Consider the following 13013-nt stretch of genomic DNA (forward strand, 5'->3'; position numbering starts at 1 on the left):
AGTGTAGGAAGGACTTATCCCCTGAGTCAAAGCAAGACACGCACAAACCATCCCTGCAAGGCGGGCACAGAGGAGGACAGGCAGCACTGGGAGCAAGCATGCCAGAGGCTTGAGGGGTTGAACCACAAAGACCAACATGTAGTACATTTCCCAGGCAACAGGCGGGCAGAGAGGCAGGCAGAGATGTACGATTATGCTATAGATCTATGGGGAAGTAAATCCCAGTAGATACCCCAAAACAACAGCACCCAGGCGGAGGCAGGAAGGCAGGCATGTAGCAGACATTTCTGGGGGCACAACAAACTGAGCCAAGAATTGTTTCAAAGCCAGTAATGCAAACTGTCCCTGTGAGGCAGGAGCAGCACAGAGAGATGCCTTTTCTTTTGCATCCCATAACTAGGGGACTAGGAAGATAAGAGTAAAGCTTTGTGATCCTTGCTTCAGAGTTGATTGACTGCACTGTGATAGAATCATAGAATAGAAGAGTTGGAAGGGGCCTACAAGGCCATCGAGTCCAACCCCCTGCTCAATGCAGGAATCCACCCTAAAGCATCCCTGACAGAGGGTTGTCAAGAATTCAAGTATGACGTGGTCACTTTCCCTCATACTTCCCGTACTTGCCACTGTATCCACTAAGTCATCCCTATTGGTCAATACCAAGTCAAGGATTGCCGATCCTCTAGTTCCTTCCTCCACTTTCTGTAGGAGAAAGTTATCACCCATACATGTCAGGAATTTCTTGGAAGGACCGCTTTTGGCAGGATTTGTCTCTCAACAGATATCAGGGTAATTGAAGTCCCCCATCACTACTACATCACACTTCCTTGAAACACTGGCAATTTGTTTCTCAAAAGTTTTTTCCTCGTCTTCTCCTTGATTGGGTGGTCGGTAGTAGACTCCAATTATCATGTTCTTTTTATTCCTTGCCCCATTTATTTTAATCCAGATGGTCTCTATGGGGCTCCCAGTCTGATCCGCCTGTATTTCTGTGCAGGGATAGGTATTTTTAACATATAGTGCAACTCCACCTCCCTTTCTATTTCTTCTGTTCTTTTTGAACAAGTTATATCCTTCAATTGCTATATCCCAGTCATGATCACAGCCATTATTAAACAACAAAATAATAACATTAATAATAGCAGTACTAATTAATATTAATAGTACTAATAATAACAGCAACCACAATAAGGAGTTGAACCACAATGAAAGCCTGCCTGACTTCACTGAAGAGGGAAAGCCAGGAGAGCTTAGGCTACGGGGTGTACAATCATAGAATCATAGAATCATAGAATAGCAGAGCTGGAAGGGTCCTACAAGGCCATCGAGTCCAACCCCCTGCTCAATGCAGGAGTCCACCCTAAAGCATCCCTGCCAGGTGGTTGTCCAGCTGCCTCTTGAATGCCTCTAGTGTGGAAGAGCCCACAACCTCCCTAGGTAACTGATTCCATTGTCGTACTGCTCTAACAGTCAGGAAGCTTTTCCTGATGTCCAGCCGGAATCTGGCTTCCTGTAACTTGAGCCCGTTATTCCATGTCCTGCACTCTGGGAGGATCGAGAAGAGATCCTGGCCCTCCTCTTTGTGACAACCTTTGAAGTATTTGAAGAGTGCTATCATGTCTCCCCTCAATCTTCTCTTCTCCAGGCTAAACATGCCCAGTTCTTTCAGTCTCTCTTCATAGGGCTTTGTTTCCAGACCCCTGATCATCCTGGTTGCCCTCCTCTGAACACGCTCCAGCTTGTCTGCGTCCTTCTTGAATTGTAGAGGCCAAACTGGATGCAATACTCTTGATGAGGCCTAACCAGGGCCGAATAGAGAGGAACCAGTACCTCACGTGATTTGGAAGCTATACTTCTATTAATGCAGCCCAATATAGCATTTGCCTTTCTTGCAGCCATATCGCACCGTTGGCTCATATTCAGCTTGCCATCTACAACAATTCCAAGATCCTTCTCGTTTGTAGTATTGCTGAGCCAAGTATCCCCCATCTTGTAACTATGCATTTGGTTTCTATTTCCGAAATGTAGAACTTGGCATTTATCCCTATTAAATTTCATTCTGTTGTTTTCAGCCCAGCACTCCAGCCTATCAAGATCACTTTGAAGTTTGTTTCTGTCTTCCAGTGTATTAGCTATATAATAAATTTAATAAATAAATAAATAAATAAATAAATAAATAAGGGGTGGAATTAAAAGCAGCAGTGTAGCTGAATCACAACAACAAGATTTTTTTTTTAAAAAAAAAAAAAGGCGATGGCTGTAGCTAGACCTAAGGTTTATCCAAGGATTGTCCTGGGGTCAAACCTGTTCATCTAAGTGCCACACAGGGCATCCAGAGCTCAGGCAGGGACGAACCCGGGATGATCCTCGGATAAACCTTAGGTCTAGCTACGGCCTATGTCTGTCTTTTACCAGTAAGAGGAAAGTCGACGTGCCCAGTGGGAGGGGGAACTGTGCCCATTTGACTGGCTCTGTCTAGGGACCAGTCTTTAAGAAGCTACCTTACGCTTCAACTCATGACAGGCATAGCTTCTCCACTGGTTAACCTTTGGAGGGTTCTGATTACCCTCCAAGGACAGGAGTGTGCACTGGGCACGTCCTCATGCCTTAGGGGACCTCATCCCCTTGCACCACATCTATTCAGTTTTTCACTAAGGTTAGAGTGGGTAGCAGTGCTGTGTTTCCTATATGTTATTTATTTGCTTAGTATATGATTTCAGGTTGTGTTTGTGCATTTGGTGGGGGTACTGTTTCAAAAAAACACTGTGAAAAGTCTGTTCAGAGACTAAGAAAGAAAAGTTTCCCAGTATCCCAAGTTACTTAGTATGCCGTTTTGCTTATCCCCCTCCTCCAATTTTTGGATTGGAGGATGCTTCTTCAGGTGATCATGACTGGGAGTAGAATCTGCCACTCAGTGCTTCAAAAAAAAGGTACCCCCTCCTGCTTTTTTTACCCTATTTTTTAAAAAAAATATAGCAAGCAAACCGCAGCACGCAAAGTGCTGAAAATAGGCACAAAATGACCCCCACCCACAACTCTCTAAGCACAGCGAGTTTCAAGGAGGCAGCTTGAAAAACAAAAAAAGTTATCTGCTAATCTTTTCCACAATGCAATCCTATGGGAAAAAATATCCAAAATGGCGGGCGAAGCGCTCCGCGAAAAGCGGAGTGCTCCGCTTGTGGTTGCTTCTCTTCGCCATGCTCCGCTAGCCCCCCGATCTGCTTCTCCTCCACCTGTAGCTCTGGCGGATCACCCCGGTTCGCTGTTGCTTCTCCGATCCGAGGAGAAGCAGATCACAGCCCTATTTTGAATGGTTTCCATGGTTTTAATTTCTGTGAACCACCCAGAGAACTTTGGCGAACCATCTTCCAACAGTATCTCCATCTTGTATGGACAGAATTTCAGTTTTCTAGCTCTCATCTAGTCCATTACTGTGCCCAGGCACTGATTCAAAACAGCTACTGCCTCACCTGGGTTTGATGAAAAGGAAAGGTAGAGCTGGGTGTCATCCGCATATCTTTGGATAACTTCTCCCCGTAGTTTCATGTAAATATTGAACAGCATAAGGGATAAAATAGAGCCCTGTGGAACCCCATGGCCTAGATGCCATGGCACAGAGCAATAATCCCCCAGCACCACCTTCTGGAATCGGCCATCCAATAGGACCAGAACCACTGCAACACAGTGCCTCCAACTCCCAGCCCAGACAGCCTATCCAGAAGGATACATGGTTGATGGAATTGAAAACCATTGAGAGGTCCAAGAGAATCAATGGAGTCACTTTCCCCCTGTCCCTTTCCTGGCAAAGGTCATCCCACAGGGTGACCAATGCAGTTTCCATTCCAAAACCAGGCCTGAAGCCCAATTGAAATGGATCTTGTTTCATTCAAGAGTGCCTGGAGTTGTTCTGCAATCACCTGCTCAAGCACCTTGGCTAGGAAGGGGATGTTAGCCACCGGCATATAATTGTTAACATCCTCCAGGTCCAGGTTACCTTTTTCAGGAATAGTCTGATTACCACCTCTTTTAAAGAGGCCAGCACCACTCCCTCTCTCAGAGAGGCATTTACAACCTTCTGTACCCAGCCAGCAATTCCCTTCTTATTTGATGTAATGAACCATGAAGGGCAAGTGTCAAGCACACAGGTGATCACCCACCATCACTCACCCTAGTCCAGAGTGTAACAAGTCACAAATTGCCTGGAAAAGCTCTGCTGGACCACACTGAGAAGATGCAATGCTGGTGGAAAAGAACTGTCTCTTTGCCACCCTCACTGCCATAGAATAGGCTTGATAGTGAGCTCTAACACATGTTCTATCAGACTCAGCACAAGTTTTCCTCCACCTGCATTCTAGCCATCTCCCTTCTTGCTTCATTGGCCTCAGCTCAGGTGTATGCTCAGTATGCTGCCATATTTTGAACTAGTTGAAGTTTCTGGACTAGGCACAAAGGTAGCCGTATGTAGAGCGCATTGCAGAAGTCGAGCCTTGAAGTTACCAGCGCGTACACTACTGTCTTTAGGTCTTCTAATTCTAGGAAGGGGCGCAGCTGGTGTATCAGCCAAAGCTGATAGTAGCCACTCCTGGCTGTCGCATCTATCTGGGCTGCCATTTGGAGCAACGGATCCAGAAGCATCCCCAAGCTGCGGACACAGTCTTTCAGGGGGAGTGTAACCCCATCCAGAACTGATTGACACACCTTCAAACCCAGGTTATGGCCTTTGACAGTGAGCACCTCTGTCTTGTCTAGATTCAGCTTCAGTTTGTTTTTCTTCATCCAGCCCATTAGTGCCTCCAAGCATTCATTCAGAGGAGACACACTATCCTTAGCTGACACTGTCGTTGAAGGCATAGAGAAATATATTTGGGTGTCATCAGCATACTGATAGCACCCCGTCCCATGCCTCCGGATGATCTCTCACAGCGGTTTCATGTAAACATTATTATTATTATTATTATTATTATTATTATTTATTATTATTATTATTTATTTATATAGCACCATCAATGTACATGGTGCTGTACAGAGTAAAACAGTAAATAGCAAGACTCTGCCGCATAGGCTTACATTCTAATAAAATCATAATGAAACAATAAGGAGGGGAAGAGAATGCAAACAGGCACAGGGTAGGGTAAGCAGGCACAGGGTAGGGTAAAACTAACAGTATAAAGTCTGCACAACATCAAGTTTTAAAAGCTTTAGGAAAAAGAAAAGTTTTTAGTTGAGCTTTAAAAGCTGCGATTGAACTTGTAGTTCTCTAATGTTCTGGAAGAGCGTTCCAGGCGTAAGGGGCAGCAGAAGAAAATGGACAGAGCCGAGCAAGGGAAGTAGAGGCCCTTGGGCAGGCGAGGAACATGGCATCAGAGGAGCGAAGAGCACGAGCGGGGCAATAGTGTGAGATGAGAGAGGAGAGATAGGAAGGAGAGATAGGAAACATTAAATAGCATTGGTTCAGGATTGCACCTTGTGGTACACCACATAGCAGCTCCTTCTTTGAGGAACAGCTATCCCCAAGCATCACCATCTAGAACCTGCCCGAGAAGTAGAACCGGAACCACTGAAGCACAATGCCCCCAATTCCCAGTCCCCTCAAGCGAATAAGAACAAGAGCAACACATATTTTTAGGGAGACAAATCAATAAGGGAAGAGGCACACAGCCTGTGTCTGCGATGTTGGGAGGAGCCCCACCCCCATGGAGAGCGAGGAGGGGGAAAGGGGCAAAGTAGGATGGGAAAGGACACAACACACACCCCGATTCAGAAGCTGCCAAAGGACTTCACTTGAAACTGACAAGACATTTTGGGTGAAACTGACCAGCCTTGTCTTGCTTTGAAGAGTGCTCTTAGGGACCTATGGAACAGTGTGTTCCTTTGCAGTGAAAAATGGTTAAAAACACACACAGATCTAAAGAGTCTGTCCTCCCCCACCTTCCTTTCCTCCCTCACTGTCCTGTCTGCCTGATTTGTATATATGTGGGTGAGGGTTGCTGCTGCTGCTTTTTGCTTGTTCAACTGGGGGATTTAGCTGCTCCTGTTTCCCTGCCAGGAGGGAGCAGGGTAGTTCAGAAGCAGCAGGAGGAAAGGATTTGAATTTGCACACCCCTCTCCTTCAGCAATATTGCCCCTTGAAAACACGCCCACAGTACAGCGCATTGAAAGTGACGGATGAAAACACATGTTGAAATTTGAGTGATGTGTTTTCGCATGCCCGGAAGAACCAGACTTTCCCTGCACCAAAATATTTCACTACAAGGGACGGAAGAACCGCAATCACAACAGGACATAGTCGGCATCATTTGAGTCCTTCACAATTAAAGCAGACTATAATGTTGGTGTCATTTGAGTCTTTTGCGTAGATTTCGCTGCAACAGCACAATGTAAGACTGGTAGGATGATTGCGTATATCTCTCTGACCTTTGGTCAGGCACACATACTTAGAGTTCATGTGGGGGAACTATGGTGATGGGAAGCAGGGAGAAAAGGCATTTTGCACACAAAGGGAGCATTGTACAAAAATAGCCTGATCTCACAACACACATGAGAACATTGCTCACACTCCTCTGCCTACAACCCTGCCTACAACTCCAGGATTTCAGACACAAATACTCAACACTAAAATCCACCCCATTTCAACAGCTGGAGCTTGTCTAGATGGGCGCCTTCCCCCATGGTAGCTTCAGAGTGGCGGCAGGTGATCTACATGACACAGCCACCATTCCACCCCAAAGCTCGGCTCTAAAAAAGTCAGGCACTTACCCAGACTTTTTTTAGCTTGGAGCGAGGCTCCGTGCCTCTGTGGACCCTTGTTAAGAAAAAAATAAAATTAAATTAAAGGGGGGTTGGATATTCTGCCAGAGAGGGAGCCCCCCTGCTCCTCCCCCCTTATTCTCCCCCACTATTCTGTAAATGTGATCCTTTGCATTTACAGCTTTTAAAAGAAAAGAAAAGAACAAGTCAGCCAATTTTTTTTAAAACCCCTAACCTTAGAAGAGGGGGCACGGATTCTCCCAGGTGCCCCGGACCGGCCACGTGTGTGCTCGGGTGGGTGTGCGCAGCGGCGCCCGGAAAGCCCGCAACTGTGCTCCTTCCAATGGAGATGGTTGGAAGGAGCATCCATGTGGCAGCACGCCACCTTGCACCACCCTGCACTTCATTCCCGACATTGTCAAAATGAGGGCTTGGAGAGGCCTGAGCCAGGTCTGAGCACCCCATATTGGAAGCAAGGGTGAAGGGGTCTGCATGCTGTAAAGCGCAGCTGCTGCGACTGCCTCACATGTGTCTCATCCCCTTTGCCATATGTGATTAGGGTATTCATGTGTGGCCTCCTCTATATGGCATGAACACCCTTCCTGGTCACAGCTACAAGCAGTGCAACCCATTGAGGGGAAGCCCCCTCCCCCACATGCAGGGAAGCTCTCCATGTGCAATGGCCAAGCACCCATTCCAACCATTGCCCTGCTGGCCAGGTGCTCATCAGGAATTTTGCCATGCAGGGTTTCAGCCCAGATGCAAGCAGCAGCACAAGCTGTCCCTGCACCCATGGTGTGGCAATGCAAGCCCCAAGGGCCAAGAGGGGGTGAGCAGGATCCCCCGAGGGTGAAGCCAAGGCCTCAGAACTGGTGGCCCCACCCACTCACCCCTCTACTCTCTTGCTCCTTTATAGGTGCATCATGTGCCTCCAATGGACGGGGAGCAGGTCTTCCAGCTCCTGACCATTGCTTCCTGCTGTCTCTCTCTGAGTGAGTTCTTTTGCTCTCTGAGAAATACAGTTGATGGGATCAAGGATGCCCCCTCCCACCATCCCATGCGGACCATAAGGGAGAGTAATGCAGTGGCCAGGATGCAGCCAGCTATTCTCTGTGGGATTGCCAACTTACCTGCACCCTGGTGAGCTTGCTCCATGACAGATAGTCAGGCAACATGGAGTTGGTGCCATGAGGGGCACCACTTCTTCTCTCAGTTATGCAACTTCTAAAGGCACCACGATCTCTGCTGTGGTGACTGGTTGAAACCCCAGACATCTGCCTTCGCCTGTGCAATAAACGCCATGGCCTACAACACATGTGTTGTTTTTGGTTTTGTTAGGGATTGGCAGACTGACAGAGATCCCTTCCCTTCACCCACAGGCAAGTGAGCCCTGGAAGGGAGTGGGGGAAGCATAGAAGTTGGAGAACTACTGGAAGCCTTAGGCAGACAGCAGTGCAACAGCGGTGAAGGGGCACGCACATTATTTATTATTTTATTATTTATTACATTTATATACCGCCTCATAGCTGAAGCAATCTGGGCAGTTTACAAAGATCAAAACACTGAACGTTAAAACCGATATACACAATTTAAAACCAAAAAAAGCATAAAAACAGATTAGACAATATACACTTAAAACAACTATTCTGGGTCAGTTAAAACTCAACATATGCTGTTAAATGCCTGGGAGAAGAGAAAAGTCTTGACCTGGCACCAAAAAGAGAACAATATTGGCGCCAGGTGAGCCTCGTCAAGGAGAGAGTTCCATAATTGGGGGGCCACCCCTGAAAAGGTTGCCTTCCTTGTTGCCATCCTCTCAACTTCCCTGGGAGTAGGCACCCCGAGGAGGACCGTAGATGTTGAGTCTAGTGTACAGGTGGGTTCATTTTGAGAGAGGCATTTCGTCAGGTATTGTGGTCCCAAGCCTTGTAAGGCATTTTAAGTTAAAACCAGCACCTTGAATCGGGCTTGGAAACATACAGGCAGCCAATGCAAATGGGCCAGAGTCGGTCTTAGATGTTTGAACCTTCTGGTCCCTGTGATCTGGCCACTGCATTTTGCACAAGCTAAAGCTTCTGAACTGTCTTCAAAGGCAGCCCCATGTAGAGTGCATTGCAGTAATCTAACTTGGAGGTTACCAGAGCATAAACAACTGAAGCCAGGTTATCCCTGTCCAGATAAGAGTGTAGCTAGGCCACCAACCAAAGTTGGTAGAACTGAGCCTCAAGTGACAGAGATGGTTCTAGGAGAATCCCCAAGCTATGAACCTGCTCCTTCAGAGGGAGTGCAACCCCATCCAGAACAGGCTGAACATCCTACATCGGTCAGCAGAACCACTCACTAACAGCATCTCAGTCTTGTCTGGATTGAGTTTCAGTTTATTAGCCCTTATCCAGTCCATTGTTGCAGCCAGGCACTGGTTCAGCACATCCACAGCCTGCAGGAAGAGAAGGGAAACCCTGTGAGGGAGTGAAAAAACAAGCCAACAGCAGGGGCGGAACCAAGGATAATCTTGCAAAATATTATTTGTATAGAAAAGGGTTTAATGAAGGTGCCTAAGTGTTTTGGACAAAAAAGTCCCTCCTCAGGGCTTATTCAACAAGGTTTTTGCAGTTGTCTATGATTTCATTGAGCAGACAACTGCAAAAACCTGTTGAATAAGCCCTGAGGGGGGATTTTTTTTGTCCGAAACATGTAATAGATAATCAGTTTCATCCAAGAGTATCTCTAGCTGGCCTGCAACCATTCACTCAAGGACCTTGCCCAGGAATGGAACATTTGTCTATAGTTATTAAGATTTTCTGGGTCCAGGGAAGATTTCTTCAGGAGTGGTCTCACTACCACTTCCTTCAGATGGCCTGGGACTACTCCCTCTCGCAGAGAGGCATTAATCACTTCCGTGGCCCAGCCAGCTGTTCCATCCCTGCTGGCTTTTATTAGGCAAGAGGGCCAAGGATCCAATACAGAGGTGATCGCACAAACCTATCCAAGCACCTTGACAACATTCTCAAGCTGTACCAACTGAAACTCATCCCCAGAATGCCTTGTGTGCAATGTTTGTGTTCCTGACTGAGATCAACATGGTGTACATGTGCAACAAGTGCAAGCTGGTTGCACTGATGGAAGAAAAAGTGAGAGGACTTGAGTGGTGAGTGTCCACCCTCCAAGGAATAAGAGAAGGTGAAGAGTTCTTACAGTTGTAGTGAGAGTTGTAGTGAGACTACAACAGCAAAGAGAAGCACAGAAGGTGGAAGAGCAACAGCAAGTCGAAGCAGAAGTGGAGAATCCTGAGGTGAGGAAAACTAAGTTGAAGCAGAAGTGGAGAATCCTGAGGTGAGGAAAACTAAGGTAGAGGAAACTCCCTGGAAAAGGGTGGCAGTTAGGAGCAGAAGAAGTAGAAGACACTCTGCAACAGTGGAACGACTAGAGATATGTAACTGCTTTCAGTTACTGGAGGATGCAACTGGAGAACAGTCTGCAGAGGACGCCATGCAACAGTGAACAAGAGGCAGAAGGTCAGTTGACCAAGAAGAAGAGAAGAGTAGTCGTTGTGGGGGACTCCCTGCTGCATAGGATTGAAACCCAAGTATGTCACGTAGACCCATGGACTCACCAAGTATGCTGTTTCCATGGAGAACAGATTAGAGATGTGACTGAAGGGTTGCCAATGCTTATAAACATCACTGACACATACCTTTTTCTTCTCATCCATGTGGGAACAAATGATACTGCCAAGCAAAGCTACAAAGAAATCAAATCAGACTTTGAAGCTTTGGGAAGGAAACTCAAGAACTTTGGGGCCCAGATAGTTTTCTCAACCATCCTTCTGGAAGAGGAAAGGAAAGAAAAATACTCCAGATGAATGACAGGTTACAAAGGTGGTGCTGATGTGAGAGATTTGGATTCTTGGACCATGGACTATGCTACTTGGAACATGGACTGCTGGCAAGGGACAGGTTGCACCTCACAAGGGTTGGAAAGAATGTGTTTGGCCATAACATGAAGAACTTCATCAGGAGGGCTTTAAACTCAATCCTATGGGGAGGGAGATGTAAACTTCAAGGCAACAATGGATGAAGGCTTATGCACCATAACAGAAAGAACAGCTCTAATAGTGCCCCTAAATAGTCTTCACAATAGTATAGAAAAGAAGCCAGACTATAAAGCACATTGTCTTCAATGTCTATATACAAATGCCCAGAGTATGGGAAACAAACAAAATGAACTAGAACTCTTAATATATGAAGGCAAATACAACTTGATAGGTATAACTGAAAGTTGGTGGAATGACTCCCATGACTGGAATATAGCAATTGAAAGGTATAACAAAAAGAACAGAAGAAATAAAAAGAGAGGCAGAGTTGCGCTATATGTTGATTACTTATACCTGCACAGAAATATAGGAGGATGACCCTGGGAGCCCCATCGAGAGCATCTGGATTAAAATAAAAGGGGCAAAGAACAAAATGAACATGGCAGTTGGAGTCTACTACTGACCACCCAACCAAGGAGAAGACAAGGATGAAACTTTTGAAAAGCAAATTGTTAGTGTTTCAAGGAAGTCTGATGTAGTAGTGATGGGGGACTTCAATTACCTTGATATCTGTTGGGAGACAAATTCTGCCAAAAGTGGCCCTTCCAAGAAATTCCTGACATTTGTGGCTGATCACTTTCTCCTACAGAAAGTAGAGGAAGGAACTAGAGGATCAGCTGTCCTTAACTTGATACTGAGCAATAAAGATAATTTAGTGGATAAAGTAGCAGTTATGGGAACTCTGGTGGAAAGTGACTACATCATACTTGAATTCTTGATTTTAAAGGAAGCAAAAGTCAAGTGTAGCCATACATGTACTCTGGATTTTAGGGAAATCAATTTTAATAAACTCAGAATTATGATAAGTAAGGTCTCATGGCAAGAGCCCTAATGAGAAAAGAAGTCCAAGATGGGTAGGAGCTTTTTAAAAAGGAAATTTTAAAGCTGCCTCTTGAAGGCCTCTTGTGTGGGAGAGCCCATGACCTCCCTAGGTCATGGGTTCCATGTGGCACACAAGTCCCTGGCTCAGCTCAAATGGGCTGGATCCCTGTGTGTCTATGTGACATGTGGCCATGGCTACCACATGCGTTTCTCTGCCCATCAGCCCTAGCCAGCGGTAAGGGACCTTGGGAGTTGATGTCTCATAACAACAGCTGGAGGGCCATTATATGTCCAGCCCTGTTTTATCGCTTCCTTCGCTCTGCTCTTTAGCTCTGCTGGCATCCTCTTGGATCTGTTGGTATCTTTCTCATCTGTGGTACGGATTCTAGATGAGCATCCATTATTGCATTTTAAATAACCTCAAAGTGTCTTCCAAGATGACAGAGTTAGCTCAGCTTTGGGCAAATTAGGATTTCATCAGTTCGATTTCCAATCAGTAAGAAGGTACTACCAATACTGCCAATGTAGAGGGGACATCTGAGAACAGATTTGTGGAACAAAACTTACAGCTAAGATGCAGCAGCAACATGTCATGTAGCTATGGAAGGCTAGCACGTACCACTGCTTTTACTGAAGATGTTGCCTGCACCCCAACCTCAGCTAAATCCTATGCAGATACTACCAGCAAACTCACAGGTGGGCATAAGACTGAAAGAGCACAGGCTTTCAAGCCTTTTGGTGCCTCTGTTCCACTTTGCAAAGAGATGCAGTGCAGTCTTGAGGCCCGGAGCTGGCAAGCAGAACTCCTTCTCTGGGGAAAAAGAGAATATTTCATATTCCAGACCTCCTTTCTCGCCCTCCCTCTCACACACACGAACATGCACACACAATGGAGCACATGTGCATTGCAGCGATAAGGCAACTTCTCAAGTGGTGCAATTCATCACTCCATTCCCGATGGAATGTGCAATTTATTTCTGCAGCACGCGTTGTGTTTGGGGGATGATGCAGCATTTGAGCCAGGAGATCGTGAGTGAGATGTGGTCTGACAAGAATGCGGATAGTGCTACAGTCAGGCTTGGCGGGCTTTTTCTTGCTGGCTTCGGAAAGACAATCTTGGATTTGAGGAACACAAAGTTAAATGAAGGCCCAAAGTTAAAGGACAAAGTTGTGAATGATGCACCACAGCCCTAATTTACCAATGCAGGAGTGAAATTACCGAACAAAACTTGTTGAAGTGTTAAGATCTGAATGACCTGATATAAACATTTGTTCAGTGCACAAAATGCTGTGCCAGTTAAACAAAACAAATACTATGGAATGAAATATCAAAATACGGGAGAGATAAAAAAAA

Source organism: Elgaria multicarinata, chromosome 12, assembly GCF_023053635.1.
Source record: "Elgaria multicarinata webbii isolate HBS135686 ecotype San Diego chromosome 12, rElgMul1.1.pri, whole genome shotgun sequence".
NCBI classification, from domain to species: Eukaryota; Metazoa; Chordata; class Lepidosauria; order Squamata; family Anguidae; genus Elgaria; species Elgaria multicarinata.